This window comes from Mandrillus leucophaeus, unplaced genomic scaffold, assembly GCF_000951045.1.
Source record: "Mandrillus leucophaeus isolate KB7577 unplaced genomic scaffold, Mleu.le_1.0 Scaffold276, whole genome shotgun sequence".
Taxonomy (NCBI): domain Eukaryota; kingdom Metazoa; phylum Chordata; class Mammalia; order Primates; family Cercopithecidae; genus Mandrillus; species Mandrillus leucophaeus.
In genome coordinates this window covers 1,767,929-1,791,498 of record NW_012102876.1, presented here as the reverse complement: position 1 = coordinate 1,791,498, position 23,570 = coordinate 1,767,929, and positions in this window count along the sequence as shown.

The following is a 23,570-nucleotide window of genomic DNA, read 5'->3' as shown; positions in this document are numbered from 1 at the left end:
CCAAACAGTGTTGCAATAGAAAATAAGTTTCTTTTTCTTTAGTCAAATTCAAATGTGCTCCAGTAGCCTGATAGATATCCTAGTGGTGAGTCCTGTGGGACGCCAGTCATTGTCCCCATGTCTGACAAGGATTTTTACTGGACACAGAAGTTTTTCTAAGTATAGCAAGAGGGACAGCAAATGGGCCTTTGCTATTTTTACCTTTTAGATTCTCATTTCCTACAGAGAAGGTGTTAAGTATAGGCAGCAAGTCATTAAAAAAGTGGATTATAAGTGTTTGCCAGTGAATGAAATATGACAAAAGAAGTATTTTTATTAAACAAAGCATAGAAGGAAAAGTGCAAATAAAGTAACAATAAGAAAAAAATATGTTACAGAAAATAACTTTAGGGCAGAAAACAAGAAAAGGCAAGACTAAGATTACCCTAGGGTGGGCCCACAGTTCTCCAGAACCCAGAGTTCTGGAGGAAATGTCAGTGCCAAAAACCTGGTAGCACCCAGGTGGCAGCCAAAAATACCAAATGCCAAAACACCCACAGTGCTCAGCTATAAGCCAAGGAGGATCTCCACACCAAATGCCAAAATGCTGGAGCATCTGAGGGGCAGCCAGTAGTGAACTCCAAAGGCCTTGTTAGCTCCATATAACAACATGACTCTGGCATCTCAGAGTCAGCATAACAACGGCCTTTCACAAACACGTGTCCTGCCTTAAACAATTGCCCAAGTACAGTTAACAGAAAGTCAAATAAAAGAAACAAAACTGCAAACAAAACATACATTTTAGAACTGAAAATAAAATGGCTGCTAGAGCAATAAAATGAAGTCCAAGGAGAGGGACTAGGGGAAGGGGTAACAAGGACAGGATTCAGGTTATCCAAATGATGTAAGCATTTAAACTGACCACCTAGCCAGAAGCTTTATTCCCTAATTCAGCCAATTGGGAGCAGGGGATGGAGGGACATTCACCCATCCACAGGAGTCAAAATGGTGCCAATCAATCTTCCATGTGGGACCTGGTTGAAGGTCTCTCTAGTTTCCCTCAGCCCAGGTGGGCTTCACTGCAATGCAGGGAACAGTGACCTGATAGCCTACTGGCTGGACTGACAGGTCCCACATGAGGCGATGGCACTATGGTCACATGTCCATTCCCTCAGCTCTGCCAGAACAGATGATGGCTCTTGAAAGAGACTTTGGCTAATGTTACAGCTTGGTAGCACTAATCACCTTCTCGCCATCTCTCACCAGTTGCCACCTCTTGCCATCTCTCCATCTCACCAATCATCACCTCTTGCTGTCTTTCCATCCCACAGACCGCTGATTGCCACCTCTTGCCTCCTCTCTGAGTGCCATCTGACTGTTTCTCACTGTCTCTCATTGTCTTGCCTCTTTGTGGATCACCACCATTTTGCTGTCTCACCACCACATCAGTTACGGCCTTTCATTTGCTATTTTCATTCCTTTGTGGCCACCAAATGTTGCAGGAAAGGCAAGCCCCAGCACTGGGGCTAGCCTGGGAGGGTTCTTGGTTTTAGCTGGGAAAAATTTCAAGTGAGAGCTGATAGTGTTAGACAGTAATCTTTTTTGAACAGCACTGCTCTTTATGGTCAGCTAACTCACAGGTAGTGTGCCCAGAGCCAATTTATGAGCTCTTGGCAACTGTATAGGCTGTTGGTAAACCCACTTTCAATTACATGCAAATTAAGAGGCAGGTCAATGCAAATTGAGGGGTAAGTTATTTAGAACTTTCAAGGAAAAGGCGATATTTTTTGGGTCATTGCCATGGAAAGCAGTGGTAGATTCCAAGTCATTGTAATGACATTTGTAAATTGTCATGGTGCTGTTGGGAACATCATATGCCAGTGAGCAATGAGGGGAGGTAGAGATTACTTTTGTTGCCATCTTCTGGTTCCTACTGAGTTTCTTTATTTTGTCTGGACTATATCCTGTTTTGGGCAGCGGAGTTGTGACTAAAAAACAAGTCCTGCTAGTCTCTTACCTCAGCACCAGAATCTGTTCAACTTGTGGTACGCCTCAGGGAGCTTACAATCATGGAAGAAGGGGAAGGGGGAGCCAGTGTATCACATGGCAAGAGGGAGGCTGAGAGAGAGAAAGAGGATATAGATGCCAAGCTCTTTTAAACAACTGGATCTCATATGAATTCACAGAGTAAGAACTCACTCATTCCCACTATGAGCACAGCACCAAGTCAAATTCATGAGAGATCCATTTCAATGACCCAAACATCTCCCACTAGACCCATCTCCAGCATTTGAGGTCACATTTCAATATGAGATTTAAAGGGTGCAAAACATCTAAACCATGTCAAAGAGTATGTTATGTATATGGATTTAACTAGTATGTATATGTATATGTATATATATATTATATTACATATATTTTCTATTATATATTCACCTTAGATATGGTAAATTAGTATAAGTACCCTAATCATGATATACTCTTCAAAAGAAAATAGTTAACATTTCAAAGACTCTATTCAGAGGCCTACTTCTGATTAAATTTAAATGATTGAAGTTTGGGAAAAGATGCCTAGAGTCATGAGAACTCATTCTAAGATACATAGGATCACACAAGAAGACAAGGCTTTCTTTCTCACAGCCAGACCTCATAAAGAGTGGAAAAATTCTGTAACAAGATGATCATACAAGGTATAAGGCATCTGGTGATGCCTGCTGTAGGGCTTCATTGTCAAGATGGTTGACCACATAATTTTGTTTCCCTTGTTCCAAGCACAACGAATTAACCATATTTCTCTATATATTTCTCAAGATATTAAACTCCTTCAGAGAAATCTGATTGGCTTATTGAGAAAGCATACAGATTGGTGAGTCCCCATGCGTTCATATGGCCAGAGTTTTCACACTAGTCAACTTCAAGGACTTTTGGACAGCCTATACTGACTGAATTTATTCTAGAACCTTCAGTATCTGCTTTTCTCCTCTCACTCTCATCTTCTTATTTCACTGAGAAAGCAAAAGCAACACACTGCCTTCCCACCAGTTACTATGGAGAAACATTATTTCACCTATGGCCAATTCTTCCACTCATGCTCTAGATCCTATCTCTTCTCACTCAAAGACATCACTCCAATAATCACCTTTCTTTTTCTTGCACCATTACTTTTCACCTCACCTCCACAGTCTATTGGAGTATTTCTTTCACTGTGCAAACATGCTACACATTTCCCATCCTAAAACACACAAGATATAAGCAAAAATACAAAACAAAATTAAAGCTCTGTATTCATCTCAGTACCATTCCTGATATAATCCCATTTCTCTGCTTCATTTCAAAGCAAGGGAATTGTTTATATTTACACATTTGTACCTCCTCTCTTCACTCTCTTATTCTCTACTGAAACTCCTCTGTCATCGTTACAGTAATTACCTGCTGATAGACGCACTGATATCTTCTCAGTCCTCATCCTCCCAGCCTATCAACAGCCTTTGATGTAGTTGCTCTTGTATTCTTGAAACATTCTCATTTGACTTCTAGGAAGTCACTCTGTTTTCCTCCTACTGACTGGCTGCTCCTTTCACTCTTCTATGCTATTCCTTCTTATTTTTCAAACTTTAAAGGTTGACTACCCCAGAAGTCAATCCTTGAATTCTTTCTTCTCTTTATATGTACTTTCTGCATTATCCATAACTTTAAATACTATCTATAAGCTGATGAGTTCCAAAGTTTTAACTAAACCTGATGTCTCTTCTCAACTCTAGTATTATATATCCTATGTCCAACTACCTATCTCCAACTGGTATCTCAAATTTAACAAGCCCCAAATTTGACTCCTGATCTCCCTACCATCACAACTACACCTCCTACTCTATTCACAGCTTTTGCAGTTACTCAAGACAAAAACTTTGGATCGCCCTTAATTCCTCTCACACCTCACATCCAATCTATCAGGAAATCCCTTTGGTTCTGCTTTCAAGTCAACACTCATTGACTTTCAGCACCTCATCCACTGCCACCCTGGTTCAAGGCAGCATCATCGTTTGCTTGGATTATTGCAAGAGTCTCCTATATGGCATTTCTGCTTCTACCTCTGACCCCTGTAAACTCTTCTTCACACAACATCCACAGTGGCCCTCTTAAAATTTCAGTTATATAATTCCATTCCTCTTCTCAGTATCTTCTACTGCTTCTCCATTTTATTCCAATTAAAGATCAAAATAAGATGTCCTACATCATCTTTACCCTCCCCAATACCTTTCTTATTTCATTCACTTTATTCTCCCTGGCTCAGTGTCTTCAGGTCCCTTTGGCCTCTTTACAGTTCCTTGGAAACTTCAAGCAGGTTCTTCCCTCAGGATCTTAACATTTCCTGTTCTGTCTATAATTTTTTTTCTCTCAGATATTTTCATGGCTTGGTTACTCAATTCCCCCTGTTCTCTGCTCAATTGTCATCTCCACATAGAAGACTCCTTTGGCTATCCTGCATAAAATAGCACCCCAAGAATCACTGTCTCTCCCTCTTACATGACTTTATCTTTCTGTGGAAAACTCACTAACACCTAACACTATATATATATATATATCTGTAGATGGTCACTTAGACCAGTGAAACCTACATGAGAGCAGGGCCTTTGTTTATACACTGCTTTATCTGCAGCAATCTCAACAGTGCTAAGAAGTTGTTGATAAATGAGTTGTATTTGAAGAAATAATTCTTTAACAACAAACATAAAGAAAAAAAAGAAAGGAAGCAGGAATGATGGAAGGAAATAAAGCAAGAAAGGGGCTGGTGTGTGTTTTAATTAAAATGTTCTGTATGTAGAAAATATTCTATTTGGGGTAAGAATGCATATATAATTTCACACCATATTTTCAAATTTTAAAAATAAAAGAAAAAAACAGAAAATATTCTAGAAACATGTCAAAATGTCAACAGAGTAAATATTTCAGTGGTGTAGTCATGGCAGGGGTGAGGGGGGACTCTTTTTTTCATACCTGTTTTATTTTGTAAAATAAAAAAAACCCACATTTCTTTATTCATTCATCTGTTGATGGAGACTTCTACCTGTGAATACTTTTAAATAGAAAAAATTTTGTAAGAGAAATTATACAAGAAAAAAAGAGATCTATATCCCCATATGTTTTTGTTTTCTACACAGAAGCTCAAATACTGGACTGTCTAAATTAAAACAGGCCTTGTTTTATACATAGACAAGAGACTTTCCTTTCCATTCCTATTTACCAGGGCTTTCTAGGATATTCCAAAATATCCCATGAAGTGCCTATTACTTTATAGGAATGGAATGTTTCAAATCCAACTCCAGATGCACAGCTTGGGCAAATTCAATCAGACAACCAACAAGCATTTAGCATCTACCTGATTGTGAGCTAAGTACAGAGGAAACAAAGCATTCCATCTGTGCACCAAAGAGTTTATAAACTGTCAGGAAGAAATTCCTGAGTCTGCATTTGGAGCCTAAAACAATTTTTGACTGTGAGTAATACCTGTACCTAGTTCCGCAGAAACACAGAGGAAAGAGTAACCAAGAATAAAGAGTGGAACCCTCCCAAAACACAGCCAGGATACTTAAAGGATGCTTTGATCCCCTTACAGTATTGTGTACCATGTGGTGCCCTCACAAAGGAGCTATAGTAGGGACATGTTGAGGACACCAGGACCAAATCCATTCACTACTGCAGAAAGAATTTGAGTTCCTTCATCCCTTAATTTCCTCTGTTAGCTTTACATTTTCATACTCAACCTGTACCTCCTCTAAGTATAATGAAATTCCTACACAAGTAGAAGTCCTAAAAATCTAGAAAAGGACAGGATAGGGCTTCTGAAAAAGGACAATATCTTCTGATAGCGTCTCTGGAAAACAGGGGTCTTAATTCATTACTATTGCAGAACCAATTTTCTTATCAGTAAAATGGATGGATTTCAGAATTGAATACAAATATATACTTACCAATTTACAAGAGTATCACTTTATCAATACTTTACTGTTCATGCTTCTCTTCTTTCCAAAGTCAGCCCCTCTAGGAAGCCATTACCTGTCCTTGTGATTTGATTTATCGGGGGAATGGTTAAACATCGGAATTGCTTCAGAACCTCTTCTGAGCCACCGTAGCACAGCTGGGGTAGAGATGCAGTAATACATAAATAAATAAATAGAGTCTTATTTGGTGTTGGCTTCTTGGTTCTTGTCAGAAATTTGGTACACAGCAAACAGGAAAGGGACACATATTTCAACACTAGAGAGGACAATGAAATAGAGAGCCTGCTATGAATGAGGTGGGGCAGGGTACCAGAAAGACAAATGCTAAGGTCAGAACAGGATTTGAATTCATCCTTACTCTGTGTGACCTTGTGAAAGTAACTCAACCTTTCTAAGTCTCTGTTTATTTGTTAAGTAAAAACTTAAGTCTACGTTGCAGGTTTGCTATGCCAACTAAATAAAGCAATGTAAGTAGAATGCCCAGTACCCAACATTCTCTCTGTAGCAGGACATATTAGTGGAATAGTGGAGATATGGCTTTTAGCCAATATTCTGTATCTTAGCTAGTTGCATGACCTCATAAACACCACTGAAAATTCTTGGACTTCGGTTTCATTCGTATAATGAGTAGCTGGGATAATAACCTGAAGATCTTTCCATTCTCTGTTTTTAATGCAACCTAACTTTTGAAAGAATGTGTAAAATAGGTTGGATTTTCTATTTTACTAAAGCCTTACAGAAGCACCTCTGAGACTCAATAAGTGAAATAAACCCAAGGCCACACTGTAAGTGTGCTTTACAGCTTACTCAACTTGCTATTCTTATTAGAATCTTGATTTATTAGATAATGGCTAAGGGCATCCTATATGTTGCTTATGCTTGTGACATCTCCTCCAGGTACAAAAAAACCAAACAAATCCTACATTGTATAAAAATAGTCCATCTTCTTTTTGGGTCTTCATACCAGGCATGACACTGAAAAATAATTTTTTTTGTTGCTATTGTTTTTTGGTAAGAAAAGTAGATTCTTTTTATGAAAGCTAATTAAATCCTAAATTTTGTATATTTTTAATTGGACATAGAGTGGACCAAAGGAAATAAAAATATGTTCTTATATGTTTGCTTTGTTTCAAACAAAGCTCTTTAATCATTTATTTGTTTTAAAAATTATTAAAAACCAATAGAACTATATTTGATCCTTCAAAATCAAACATAATTGAAATAGAATGAGAATTTATGCAGTTTCATCTTACTGATTATGTATAATATGTAAAAAATGCAATAAAATGGTGAAAATGAACTCTTGGGATTTAAATCAAGCCTGGCTTATTATTAAATATTTAATGACTTTTATGCCGTAGAGCTCAAGGAAATCCCTTTCCTTGTTATGTTGTTTTGTTTTTTTGATTTTCACAGAATTCATCACTTCCTCTTAAGTCTCACAGGTTTTCTTGGTGTGATACTCCAAAAATCAAACGGAGAGGAGAGAAAGAGAACTTCAAATAGATACAAGTGGAAATTATTTTTAAGTCACATTAACATTCCATTGTTATCAATTAGACTCTCCTAAGGGGAGTAAATCAATCCAAAATATAAGCATAGTTGAATTAAAGCACAACACGGGGGCACTTGTGGTCATGTGCACACTTCCTCACCCAAACACAAAGCCCTGCTCGTGGGAGTCTAGCGTGTAGGAGAATGTGTTAAGATGTCCCAGCTAAGCCACCTCCCACGCCAGTAATGTTTGATATACTCCTAGGACAAGAGTGTTGGGTCAAATCTTTCTAAATCTAAATATATGATTGTTACAGAGCACACTCTTAGTACATAGGGTCAAGGCATGCCTTTTGCTTGGTGATACTTAAATTTCAATTTATATTAAAATAATATTTTAATAATATAATAATTTATTGTATTAATAGTTCAAGAGGTTCAAGATGTCAAGGATTCTTCTAAATACTTCCAATAGGTTGTCTCATTTAACGCATTTAGCAATTCCATGATTAGGAACTTCATTCTTCCGGTTTTATCAGAAAGTGTTTAGGCTGGTCTGAAGGTAATTAGTTATCTTAACTGATTGTTCACAGTCAGTTACAGATCAAACTCCTTGTTTTACTCTCCTCCCTTCTCACTACTGCACTTGACTCATCTTAAAAAAAGTGTTTAAAAATGAGTGATTTTTGATGGTTTTCCTTGATAGCAATGAAACACACACACAAAAACAAACAATAAACAAACATTTTTAAAAACACGTAAAGGTAAAAAGTCACCCTGTCTGTTAACTCAAATCCAGCGAAAAAGAATCGTACAATGCTGACAGATGCTGTAAACTCTGATTCAAGGTCAGCCAACATAAATCAAAAACATCTGTGGAATGGCCCTTTTATGGGAGCCTAGCTCGCATTCCTGAAGGGTGCCAGAAAAGAGGAGGCAGTGGTGAGATTGTGTGGAGCTGTAAAACTGGAAGAAAATCATGTAAGAAAGTCTTTATGATGGCATGTTAAAATTCTAATTCATAGTCCAATTGTCCTTGATATTTCATATTTTATATTCCACTAATCCAATATATCAAATCATCTGGCTCCCTGCTGTGATTAAAACAGATTAATAAACATTTCTGGGGGAAATTTTCAAGGTTATATTTATTCTCTTATTAGAATTATAGTTTATGCAAAGTTAAGGTGTAAACCTCAATAGCATTTTGGAAAGTACACTTTATTGCCATGGATTTAAAACAAACTAAGGTGATCCTATGAGCTGTTGAAAATTGTAATAATACTTTGGTAGAATAAATGTCTTTTTAAAGCTGTAAGACACAAAGACTTGACATTAATTTTACAAATATTATGGGCAAGCAGGTTTTATAGGAGCCTGTAGGTTATAATTTCAAGTAGACAAAATAGTTCTTAGGAAACCCTATCATTTACTTACTTTTTACTTTACCTTTTATCTTTACTGTCATAGTACTTCTCTCCAGCTGCTAGAGAATCAGATGATCTTTCTCAAGGGTACTGGACAAAAGGAGGAAAGAGGAGACTAAAATATACGTTTAATCGGTTCTCCTATTGAAAGTGACATTGCTGTAATCTGACATTGGGTTTTTCGTGTCTGCAGATGTTTTCATTCTCCTCATGTATTTATCACTCCCTCCCCAACACACACATGGAAAGGCCTTCTGCTGGGTATCTGCAATGGTTACAAGCATGTGTAGGAGAGATGGTCATAAATTGATGTGCTCTTTGGGTATTTTTAAACATCACTGATGGAAGTGGAAATTGATACAAGCTTTCTGAAAATAATTTTCAGATGGTTTAACATTTTTTCATAATCTTTGATTCAGCAATTTAACTTCTAAGAATCTGTTACAAGGAATTAATTGAGTAAACAAACATTTATCTTTGAAACATCATTTAAAGGAAGATTATTTATTTTTAACAATAATGATATGCAGCATTAATGGTTTGGTTAAATAAACCACAGTATATATTAATATAATATTATTTATATTCACCTTCATAATGTACATGTATAAAAATATTTGAAGAATTAGAAAGATGTTCATTATAAAGAGAAAAAAATTAGGTCCAAAAACATCATGTTAAATACAGTTTCATTTAGGCAGACAAAAAGGCAGGTTAATTTGAATAGTGTATCACTCATGCATTTTGTATTCATTTTATGTATTTTATTTAATATGCATATTTTATATTTGTTGTAAGAGGAAATATGTTATAAAGACATGGTTTCTGTTTCACACTATAAAAAATGTTTTTGAAAAAAAATTGTTTTAATTAGCTGGGTGTGGTGGCATGCACCTGTGTAGTCCAGGGCACTCATGAGGCTCAGGTGAGAGGGTCACTTGAGTGTGGGAGGTTGAGGCTTCAGTAAGCTGTGATCATGCCACTGCACTCCAGTCTGGGTGACAGAGTGAAACCCTACCTCAAAAAAAAAAAAAAAAAAAAAAAAAAAATATATATATATATATGTACAAAATCATATCAGTATTATATTCTTTTTTGGAACAACACAGAAAAAACTAAACAAAATACTAAGTGGGATACCCATAGGCACAGGTAGTTAAAACATCCCGTCAACTTTCCTTCACAGTAGCTACTGATTAAATTTAATCATTGTTTACAAGTTATACTGCACTGTTCTTTGACGTTTTTACATATTTTTTAAAGTTCTAGGAAACAAAACCTTTAATGAGCACCTGTTATATATCATGCATTCTGCTAAGTAATAAAAACATAGAAATTTTTTAAAAAAATGTTTCTGATTTTCATGACCACAAGGTTGATAATATTATCAACAGCTGTTATTTAAGTAACCAACACATAAAAGTAATAATATAATTATGTTATTCAAATTATATAATCTCTGTTTATAATTACATTATTATATTTATATACTATTAACAAGTGTATACTGCTTTCTGTATAGAAACAGACACTCTGAATATTAATTGTAATTTTAATGGCATTTAATGAAGAAAGAGTGAAAGATGAATTGGAATGGTCACCTTGAGGATCATGGAGAAAGTAGAAAAACGATGATAGCAAACATCTGTATAGTACATACAAGTAAAGCTCTTAGAACTGTGCCAGGCACAGAGTGAGGCTACATAAGCATCTGATATTGCTATTGTTATCCTTGTTGTCAGTCTTCACAAGAACCAGGACGTATGACACTATTATTAACATACCAAGTTTGCAGATTATAAAACCAGAGAATTAGTGTGTTTTACCCAGGATACGTGCTAGGCTATATCAGACACCTCCAATACCATAGCTTCAATAGGTTATAATGTTTTTTCCTCTATCCTAAAATATTCAAGCAGGTAGTCCACTGTTGGCAGGGCAACTCACCATTATCTGGGACCTCAACCCTTCTGTCTTTTTTACTCTTTCATTCTCAGTGAGACTTCCACTTTGCAGTTACAGATGACTGCTCTAGCTCTCAGCTTCATGTCCACATTCCAAAAGAATATGGGCAATACTTCCTTTTCATTGAGGGAAAAAGCTCAGGAATTGCACATAATTTCTGTTGATTTCACATTGATCACAATTTAATCACATGGCTATACTCATCTGCAAGGGAGACTGAAGTGTACTATTTAGCTGAGAGTTCAAATACCCAGCTAAAAAGTATATATTCATGTAAGAAGGAGAAAAAGATAGGTGGCAACCAGCAGTCTCTGCCACAGAGATGTTAAGTAGATTGCTCAAGAACACATGAATATTAAGTAATAATGCTAGGATTTGAATGTAGACAGTGTGATTTCAGACAAACTCCTTTGCTCTGAAACTTCCTCTCCAGCATATGAGTTAAGTCAAATAGACATGATGATACAGACTTGCACACATTTCAGGCAAGTACCTAACAAGCATTTACAGCAGTTTCTCAACCTTTCTTAACCCACTCTCTTCTAATAAATATTACATTGTTACTCCCGTCTCCTCCCTTCCCTCACTGGTTTCACAAACACTACATTCTGATATGTCATTCCACAGAGTCATATGCCCTTTCCACTTCCTCCTATATATAATCCCATCTGCCATGCCTTTCCCTTTTTAAATGCATGCTGTAAATTTAACCTCTAAATACCTCAATACAGAAGATTTTTAAGTCTTCTAAGATGTCTGTTACCAAAATATTAGATATCCTGGTTTTCCAAATATAAAACTATAAGTAAGACTGAATATTCTCCCTATTATCACCATTTCTTTGAGATTTTGATATATAGCCCATTTCTTTTTCCACCCTTGATAATTACTGATTTAGGAAATTTAATTATTTACTGAATGTCTAAGTATGTAGTGGCCCTGTGGTTTAATTCTTTACATAGTATTGCTCTAAATACCATAGTGTTATTTCGAAGTAGACATCTTATTTTTTATATTATAGATGAATTAAGACTCTGAGACATGTAACTTAAACTTATTAACAGACGAGCATTTGACATCTAGTGTGTCAGAGATAACGCTGCATGTTTACTGTCTATTTCATTTTTCTCTAGTACATGTCCCAGCTTCTCATAAAAATAGAGTCTTCTGACTATGTTCTGGTCAGCACAATGTGGGCAAAATACATATACACCTTATAGGATTGGCTTTAAACCATGCCTCTAATATTATATATTCTCTCTCTCTCGTTTGTATGCAGAAACAAAGCGCTCCAAGGTAGTGGAACCACACAAGACAAAGCGTCTAAATAGTTGAGTTTCTATTTATAGAATAGCAGCTTTATAGAGTCACCTGACTAGGACCAGGTCACGTTTTAAGCGAGAAGGAATCGTTTATTATGTGAAGCCATTGAAACTTTGGAGGTGTTCCTGCAGTTATCATGGCTTACTCTAATTAATACACTGTGCCAGTTTTCAAGTCATTGCTTCTCTGCTCCAAATCCACCCTCTTTTCCCTAGTTTTAAATTCCAAAGGGGAACCCTGCAAACGTTTCTCCTTTGCCAGCAGGCACAATGTAAGGACTTGTCAGTAGAGGGTGCTAGTGAGATCCTGCAGGAGGGAGGGGATTGTCTTCCAGGATTCAGTGCTTTTTTTCTGGCTTCTATGGTGTGCTGCCAGAATACACCTTCCTTACCAGCAGCCAGCTTTCTTGCCAGAAGGCGTTGGCAGTGAGGGTGGAAGACCTAGCGGTCCACAACCCCCAATGAGTTTCAGTGACTTCCCAGGGAGTGGTTTCCTGATCATCTGCCCTGGCATGAGGCACCTAACTGAACTTTTCCTCTATCTGGTGGGCTTTGGCAACACTTTCTCCCACAAAGTCTGAATCTCAACTCGAAGCAAGGGGTGGGAAGTGGGGGAGGATCTGCCAAGTTTTTTCCCTCTTTGGATGCGCTCCCTCAGCCATAGAAGTGGCAGCTTTTCCCGGCATTTGCTATTCCTGGATTCTTTAGAGTTCTCTTTAACCAATCCTTCTTAATTGATCTCCTTTACTTGTTTTTTTCTTATGTTAAATGTCCCTTATTCAGTTTACTGTATAATGTCTGTACCTTACTGAAACTTAACTGATGCTTACACAAAATAAGTAAGTAATCTTGAAAAGTGGTGCCATCTAAATTATGGTCATATGAAAGTATGGTCATATAGAAGCAGATTGAAAATGTGTCATTTAAGTCATGGTAAAACAAAATCTTTTGAGCCAGCCAGTCTTGAGTTTGAGTACTGGCTCAGTCACTTTCTAGGTATGTGAACCTTGAAATAGTTGCTAAAGATCTCTGAGCTTTATAATTTCTTCATCTCTCAAATCAGGTTAATAATGATTATCTTGTGGTGTTGCTGTGAAAACTAAGCAGCATGTGTACAGTAGTTGGCACAAAGTGGGCACTAAATAAACAGTATTTAAATACCAATTCACTATGATTTTTCAGTGCCTGTGATTGAGCACTATTTCATTTACTTGTCATATTCAAATGATTGTGTCTCTCTATAAACTCACTCTAATTCTTTTTGTGGTTAGGGCCAAAGCATTTGTGAACCTTGCTTACCCTTTGTCCTCTCAATATTTGTTTCCTTTGCCAAACAGAATAGCTGAATATCACTCTTCTCAAAATTAATCAGTATTTAAGGCATTTATCAAATCCCTTCTAATGCTGCTTCTTGCACGTTCACAAAATTTTTATTTTCCATCCTTCTTTGATTACTCTCAATATTCTCTCTTCTCTAGAAATTTCCAGACCTTACTTTATAGATTTTTAATAATATCTACCTCCTGATTCTTGTATGCAAACACATTCTGATTAAAGTATTTTCATATTAATTTAAATATTAATTTATATGCATGCAATGTTATATCTATTACACCTTTCTCTGTAGTAATTTAACAACATTATTTATTCCAAAAAAGTATTCATGTGCTTTATTTTTATTCTATAAGCCACTTGTCACTATTTAACTTTTTATTTCTGGGCTGCTGACTGTTTCACTTGGATTAGCATCTTTTCCTCTCTGTTTCACTTGGATTAGCATCTTTTCCTCTATCGGCCGTGTCTTTATATACTTTCTACTAGCAGAATATTTGAAATAAAGCTGCTAATACCTATAAAAATCTATGGCTATATTAGTCAGGAATGTTTGAGTTATAGAAAAATCAATGCAATCTGTTCTGAACAAATGAACAACAACAAAACCAAAGAGGAGTTTATTGCCTCTTGTAACTGGGAAGTTAAAGGTTAAATCAGGACTCATACAAGTTAAACTAAGAGACTCAGATGGGATCTTCATTTCTCCCTGCCTTTCTTTTTCTTAACTGCTTGATTCTTCATGTTCTGTGTATTGGTTATGTGTTCACCCAGCTGTCACATGGGGTGAGAAAATCATGGCCATTTCCTACAGGCCCCTTTTCTAAAGAATTGGAGAAAAGGCACAGCCGAAGACCCTGCATAGTTCAGCTTGGGTCACAAGCACACCTCTAGACCTGTCACTTGAGGCAGAATAATGAAGTACTCTGATTAGCCCATTGTGGCCAGAAGAGCGGATGCACTGACAAGAAATCCTGCCAGAATCACATGATACATGTAGATCTTTTTTTTTTTTTCTAACAATCTGTTTTCTTATCTATAAAATGTGTAATCACACCTCCCAATGGAGGTAGTAATGATGACTAAATGATATTATGTTTGGAAAAGATACACTTTTTGATCTGAACAATGAATTATAGCTTCTAACATTTATTATAATGATAAAAAATGCAGAATATCATGTAGTGGAAACAGAAACAGTCTTCTTTTCTTGATCCTCAACTGTATCTTTTGCCTCTTATTAACCCACTCTCCCTTCCCCCAATGAAACTGTAGACTTAAAGAGCAGAGACTCATGACTTTTTTATTTCTGGTTTCCATAACAACAGCTATCACAGAGAGAAAAAAAGAAACTTACATATATTAAGCAGTATGCATTTTGTTAGAGATCTTGACAAGTGACTTATTTAATGCACTAAACACAACAACTTGCTCAGAGCAGACAATTGATAGCTATTTGATTAAGGAGTCCAATGAATACAAATTGATGTTACACATCTGGCATAAGGTAACTTCTTCAAAGTTCAGTTCAAGACAAAACAGAAAATGTTGTATTTTATTACAAGTAATAGCAACTTTCTCATATTTGATATTTACAAAAAAATAAAAAACACTTTCATAAAGTTTCTTTGAGCTCTTTGAACGACAATTTTGTTCTAATAGAAAGCATGACCTGGGTCATCTGGAATTTTAAATTCCAGAGTCTTATGTCTACCATTACAATTTCAGTGAGTACATTGCATTTAGGTATATATTGCCTGTGCCTGGAGGTTGATACTCAAAAAGTCAATCAAATTGAAGAAAATAAGTTAGCTTGATGATATGGAAAATTTCAGAGTCATCAATGCAGTGAAACAATTTTGGACACACTTCCCAGAGGCATTTTATCCTTGTCTTCAAGACTTACTTTGCTTAGTTTATCAGCATTTCTGACTGTCTTTATTAGGATTTTTCATGATCTTTTCTTTTCCAATATTGGGAAATTTTCTGGTGCTTGGGAATTCCAGGAAGCCAATGATGTTTTAAGACAGAAACAGTTCAGATGCAGTCAAATTTAAATTCATACAAAATGCTAGTTTGAACATCTGAGAGCAAGTCATGAATTCAGAAGTGATGAAGTACTAGGCAGAGAAGAGCAGTGATAAAGAGGCACACTCTAAATTCCCTCCCTTGGAATAACAAACACCAGGACTACACACCAAGGTTAAGTTAAAGTGATGCATCAGGAGAAACAATAGTTTTATACTGCTTTTTCCTGTGGTTCCACTTTTTTTCTTATCACAGCTTTATTTTTTATTTGCATACCATAGATTTTACCCATTTAAAGTATAGCATTCAGTGGATTTTAGCATATGTTGTGTAACTATCACCACAATGAATTTGAGAACATTTTCCTCATCCCCCAAATAAAACCCATACGTTTTATCTGTCATCCATGAAAACTTCTGAAGCCTAGGTGACTACCAATCAATTTCGTGTTTCTATTGATTTACCCTAGGGTCTCATATTTGGCACATCCTAAAATATCCACCATTTTTACCTAATAGCTTTGCTTATACTACTTCTTCAATTTTAAAAATAAGCAGACAGAGTAGTATCATAATATCCACATGCATTGATTACTTGCTATGTTTTAGGCACGATACTAAGTGATTTACATGTATTCTTTCATGACAACACTACCTCTTACTGTTGTTAAGAAAAATGTTCATCTTTTCAAAAAAAAAAAAAAAAAAAAAAAACACCTTCTGGATCCATTACTTTTTGTGAAAGGGTTTTGTGTTTCTATCTCCTTCAGTTCTGTTCTGATCTTAGTTATTTTTTGTCTTCTGCTAGCTTTCGAATTTGTTTGCTCTTGCTTCTCTAGTTATTTTAATTGTGATGTCAGGGTGTCAATTTTAGATCTTTCCCACCTTCTCCTGTGGGCATTTAGTGCTATAAATTCCCCTCTAAACACTGGACCCAGAGATTCTGGTCCATTGTGTCTTTGTTCTCATTGGTTTCAAATAACTTATTTATTTCTACCTTAATTTCGTTTTTTACCCAGTAGTCATTCAGGAACAGGTCATTCAGTTTTCATGTAGTTGTGTGATTTTGAGTGAGTTTCTTAATCCTGAGTTCTAATTTGATTGCACTGTGGTCTGAGAGATTTGTTTGTTATGATTTCCATTCTTTTGCATTTGCTGAGTAGTGTTTTCCTTCCAATTATGTGATCAGTTTTAGAATAAGTGTGATGTGGTGCTAAGAAGAATGTATATTCTACTGATTTGGAGTGGAGAGTTCTGTACATGTCTATTAGGTGCACTTGGTCCAAAGCTGAGTTCAATTCCTGAATATCCTTGTTAATTTTCTGTCTCATTGATCTGTCTAATATTGACAGTGGGTGTTAAAGTCTCCTATTATTATGTGGGACCCTAAGTCTCTTTGTAGGTCTCTAAGAACTTGCTTTATAAATCTGGGTGCTCCTGTATTGGGTGCATATATATTTAGGATAGTTAGCTCTTCTTGTTGCATTGATCCCTTTACCATTATGTAATGCCCTTCTTTGTCTTTTTTGATATTTGTTGGTTTAAAATCTGTTTTATCAGATACTAGGATTGCAACCCCTGTTTTTGTGTGTGTGTGTTTGTTTGTTTGTTTGTTTTGTTTTTGCTTTCCATTTGCTTGGTAAATATTCCTCCATCCCTTTATTTTGAGCCTGTGTGTGTCTTTGCACATGAGATGGGTCTCCTGAATACAGCACACTGATGGGTCTTGACTCTTTATCCAATTTGCCAGTCTGTGATTTTTAATTGGGGCATTTAGTCCATTTACATTTACATATTTGGGGCATTTAGTCCATTTACATTTACATTTAAGGTAAATATTGTTATGTGTGAATTTGATCCTGTCAGTATGATCCTGTCATTATGATGCTAGCTGGTTATTTTGCCTGTTAGTTGATTTAGTTGATGCAATTTCTTCATAGTGTTGATGTTTTTGGTATGTTTTTGGTATTTGGTATGTTTTTGCTGGTACTGGTTTTTCCTTTCCATATTTAGTGCTTTCTTCAGGAGCTCTTGTAAGGAAGGCCTGGTGGTGACAAAATCTCTCAGCATTTGCTTGTCTGTAAAGGGTTTTTTTTCTTCTTTGCTTATGAAGCTTAATTTGGCTGGAAATGAAATTATGGGTTGAAAATTTGTTTCTTTAAGAATGTTGAGTATTGGTCCTCACTCTCTTCTGGCTTGTAGGGTTTCTGCAGGGAGATGCACTGTTAGTCTGATGGACTTCCCTTTGTGGGTAACCCGAACTTTCTCTCTGGCTGCCCTTAACATTTTTTCATTAATTTCAACCTTGGTCAATCTGATGATTATGTGTCCTAGGGTTGCTCTTCAAATGATACTACAAGGCTACAGTAACCAAAACAGCATGGTACTGGTACCAAAACAGATATATAGAACAGATGCCTTAGGAAAAACATCACACATCTACAACCATCAGCTCTTTGACAAACCTGACAAAAACAAGCCATGCAGAAAGGATTCCCTATTTAATAAACGGTGTTGGGAATACTGGCTAGCCATATGCAGAAAACTGAAATTGGACCCCTTCCTTACATCTTACACAAAAATTAAGTCAACATGGATTAATGACTTAAACGTAAGACCTAAAACCATAAAAACCTTAGAAGAAAACCTAGGCAATACCATTCAGGACATAGGCATGGGCAAAGACTTCATGTCTAAAACACCAAAGGCAATGGCAACAAAAGCCAAAACACCAAAAGCAATGGCAACAAAAGTCAAAATTGACAAATGGGATCTAATTTAACTAAAGAGATTCTGCATAGCAAAAGAAACTACCATCAGAGTGAACAGGCAACCTACAGAATGGAAGAAAATGTTTGCAATGTATCCATCCGACAAAGGGTTAATATTCAGAATCTACAAACAACGTGAACAAATTTACAAGAAAAAAAAAACAACCCCATCAAAAAGTGGGCGAAGGATATAAACAGACATTTCTCAAAATAAGACATTTATGAGACCAACAAACATGTGAAAAAAAGCTCATCATCACTGGTCATTAGAAAAATGCAAATCAAAACCACAATGAGATACCATCTCATGCCAGTTAGAATGGTGATCATTAAAAATTCAGGAAACAACAGATGCTGGAGAGGATGTGGAGAAATAGGAACACTTTTACACTGTTGATGGGAATGTAAATTAGTTCAACCATTGTGGACAACAGTTTGGTGATTCCTCAGAGATCTAGAACCGGAAATACCATTTGACCCAGCAATCCCATTACTGGATATATACCCAAAGGATTATAAATCAATCTACTATAAAGACATATCCACACGTATGTTTATTGCAGCACTATTCACAATAGCAAAAACTTGGAGCCAACCCAAATACCCATCAATAATAGACTAGATAAAGAAAATGTGGCACATACACACCATGGAATACTATGAAGCCATAAAAAAAGAATGAATTCATGTCCTTTGCAGGGATATGGATGAAGCTGGAAACCATCATTCTCAGCAAACTTACACAGGAACTGAAAACCAAACACTGCATGTTCTTACTCATAAGTGAGAGTTGAACAATGAGAATACATGGACACAGGGAGGGGAACATCACACAACAGGGGCTGTTGGGGGGTGGGGGGCTAGGGAAGGGATAGCATTAGGAGAAATACCTAATGTAGATGATGGGTTGATGGGTGTAGCACCACAATGTGTATACCTATATAATAAACCTGCACATTCTGCACATGTATCCCAGAACCTAAATATAATAATAATAATAATAATAATAATAATAAAAGACCAGGCATGGTGGCTCACGTCTGTAATCCCAGCATGTTGGGAGGCCAAGGTGGGCAGATTATGAGGTCAGGAGTTTGAGACCAGCCTGGCCAATTTGGTGAAACCCCATCTCTAATAAAAATACAAAAATTAGCCAGGTGTGGTGGCACATGCCTGTAGTCCCAGCTACTTGGGAGGCTGAGACAGAAGAATCACTTGAACCTGGCAGGTGGAGGTTGCAGTGAGCTGAGACTGCGCCACTGCACTCCAGCCTCGGCAACAGAGTGAGACTCCATCTCAAAAAAAAAAAGAAAAAAAAAGAAAAATGTTTAAGCCAGGTGCGGTTGCTCGTGCCTATAAACCCAGCACTTTGGGAGTCCAAGGCAGGTGGATCACTTGAGGCTAGATGTTTGAGACCAGGATGGTTAATGTGGTGAAACCCTGTCTCTACTAAAAATGGAAAAAAACAAACAAACAAACAAACAAAAAAAAACCAGCCCGGCCTGGTGGCACACATCTGTAATCCCAGCTACTGGGGAGTCTGAGGCACATGAATCATTTGAACCTGGGAGGTGGAGATTGCAGTGAGCCAAGATAACGCCACTGTACTCCAGCCTGGGCAACAGAGTGAGACTCTCCAAAAAAAAGAAAGCATTGAGCAGTGTCTGGCATAGAGGAAGCTCTAATATTTCCTGGGCTGAGTGTTGTGCTCTGCATTCAGAATATCATCACCTCCAGAAATCTAAGAGGAGATAGCTTAGAATAATGGTTAGGAACTTGGGCATTGGAATTAGGCTGCCTTGGTTTGAATCCTTGCTTTGCCAGTTGGTAGCTATGTGAGTTTTGGCAATTTGCTCAATGTCCCTCTACCTAGTTTTTTTTTTCATATATAAAATAGGAGATTAGTGAATTTATATATATGTTGTAGGGGTTAAATACATAATAAAGGTAAAGTTACGTACCAGTGCCTGTCCCATAGGATGTGTTCGATAAATTGAAGTTGATGCACTACTTTAATGAAGCATGTGAGAGCTTGATGATTGAATCAATCAAGAGCTATGTGAACCTGGAAAAAATATAAATTGCCTACAGAGCTGGGCGAAGCTATAAGACTGTGACATTGTGTTGATCCTTTATTATGGGTAAAATTTCCAGGAAAAAAGAAAAAGAATATTCCAAACTGCAGAAAGAGTTAGCTGAACAAAATAGTCTAATGTGTCTTTTTCCCAGTGTTCAAGGAAGAGAATGGTAGGAACATATATTCTATTTCCGTAAGCATGATTGAAGCTGAAGTCCCTCCATTTGAAAGTAAATTACATGTTCAGAAGAGATATCTTGGTTTGGACATCTGACTTCTCTCTTAAAACATGGTGAACTGTTTACATGTTTGAGTCTCCTACCTTATCATAACAACTTAAAATCTGGGACCGTGACTTAGTCATTTGTATCTCCACAACACTGCCCAGCCCAAGTATTGGGAATATAGTAATTGTTCAATAAATTTTTGTTGTGAGGGTGAGGGGACTAATGAATCAATATACATTCATTTTGAAGACTATATATGCAATACTTTTCTATGGTGGAAAAGGGTTAAAAGATACTCATTTCTGATCTCACTATATATTTCTCACATACCTCATTTCAGTGGATCTTTAGAGATAAAAGCAGTAGATTAGAGATTCCATGGTAATAAAAGTTACTGCCTGGGTACTGTGATATGTTAAGAGTCACCTACCAGTGCTTCCAAGGATAACCTCCTACTTAAGGTATTTTCTTTTTTATTGAGTAGTTGAAGCTCAATAAAAAATGAAAATACCTTAAGTGGGAGGTCATCCTTGGGAGCACTGGTAGGGGAATAGATGTGAGATAGAGAAGAAAGGGAGACCAAAAAGGTTGTGATTATGAGGTTACCACCGTATGAAACTTTGCCTCAGTCACATTGGTGACCTCTGAGGGAGAGTACAGAGTAAGCCTCAGGTTTATCCCACCTGATGGGTGAGGACGCTGGAGTATTCATCTACCAATTTATGTCAGCCTTGAGGAGGCTGCTCCAGGAGGTGCTAACTCTGTAGCACTCTAGCCTGTCCAGTATGGAAGACAAATGTGCTGCACATATTCAGAGAAAACTTTTAGGCAAAGTTGCAGAGGATTGTAATAGGAGGCCATATGCTGAGGGGATATGGACATTTTCTCTGCTACTGTCCACACCTTGCCCACTCAGGTTCATCCCTGCTGCATGTTGAGTCCACTCTGTGCTTTCACTGGTTTTCCAAGGAAGTCACTGGCCATAATTCCACTGAGACCGAAAGACAGAGAGAGTAAGAATATTAACAGGAAGGTTAGTGAGGTAAGCTACATTCTCCAGTGTTATAGTTAATCCTGAGACCATAAGTGATGCCGTAATTAATATTCATCATTTCCCTCCCCTAACATTTTCATTCTCTTGACCAAACTGCTTCTAACTGCTTCTAATCAAGGTTCATTGCATAGTGCAATAACAGACATTTATCCCTTAGAGTATGAGTCCCTGACTTCCTGTCCTTATCAAGATGCTGCTGCTGCAACTACCCTTTCAGATATCTCCAGTGATGGAGGCATCAAGAGGCACCCCAGTGAATCCCATGAGTTCCAGACACACTATTTTCTGCTCCAGTATCTAGTAGCAACCCCATTTCCTTTTGATCATTATGGTGAGGGACCCTTGTCTGTATAGTAACTACCTTCTCTAACTGTCAGTCTATAGACCTGAGGAGCCAAAAATAATCAGACAGCAGCTGAAGCTGTAGATTTACTGGAACCTTTACTGTGTCTTCTGGTGGAAGTATTAAGACCTCCAATTATGAACAACCTGAAGTTGTGGCAAGGAGAAATTCATTTTCTTAAGTAGATTATTAAAAGTAACAGTGAGAGACTATACTGTTATTTTGATATTTTGGTCCTAGCTGTCTAAGACACAGAACCAGATATACTAGCACCATTTAATAGTCTACCACATAATGACCCTTAAATATGAAGGAAGCCATTCCGCTAATAACACAGCAACATCTCTATAATCTCAAGCCTGGTCAATAGAGAACAATCACTACTGAGTTTCTCATTGATGCTGGCATCCCTCTTTTGGGAACACTTCTTGCTTTAGTAAAGTGATTATCTTCTAGGTTCTCCTGGACAACATAATGAGCTGGCAGGTTCTCCGACCTTTCAAAATAAGTACATTCTAACATTCCCACTTCTGTGAGACCCTGGATCTCTTCTCTAGTATTTTGCCAATGTAGTTCTGGCATGTCCACAAAATGTATTTCAGGCCAGCATCATTTATAAGCTTCAAGGAGCCAAGCCATTCCAATAGCATATTAGAATCACCACCAGGTAGACTTGCCAGAATGTTAAAAATTAGCTCATGTAAGTGTGCCCTCGTATAAGTAGAGTATCTGTTATCTGACTTTATCTCTACGATCCAATATTTCAGTATCTCAAGACCAGTTCTTTGGAATGTTCTCTAGATTACTACTAGTATTTACTAGCCAGATTCTGTAGTTCATTTGATGAATAATCCATTTCGTCCTGCAACACAGATCATCCTTTTCCACTCAGATCATGTTGAGACTTGGCCCTAGTTATTTGTCTAGAAGCAATGAGGGGAAATGGGGGCAGAATTTAATATGGGCAAGCTTCACCTTAAAACTTCCTACTGAGGCAGGGCTTTTATGTAGCAATTAATTGTTCTCCCACTGGAAAGAGTAAAAGGCCTCTTTTTCTAGGCCAGAGTTTCCAAAGAATTTGGGGGTTCAAGATTCTTAAGGATATGTACCCACATATCTCATCCTCTATCTCAGGATCCTGCAGAGTTGTAAAAGAGGCCAAGCTGACAGGGCTACCACATTTCCTCCACTAAAATCAAGACCCTTATAGGAAAATAGCACGATCCTGAGAAACCTCATCTTTACTAAAACTAGAAAAATTAGCTGGGTGTGGTGGCACACGCCTGTAGTCCCAGCTACTCAGGAGGCTGAGGCAGGAGAAGTGCTTGAACCCAGGAGGTGGAAGTTGCAGTGAGCTGAGATCGCGCCACTGCACTCCAGCCTGGTGACATAGCAAGACTCCGTCTCAAGAAAAAAAAAAAAAAAATTAGCCAGGCGAGGTGGCGGGCGTCTGTAGTCCCAGCTACTTGGAAGGCTGAGGCAGGAGAATGGCGTGAACCCTGGAGGTGGAGCTTGCAGTGAGCTGAGATAGCGCCACTGCACTCCAGCCTGGG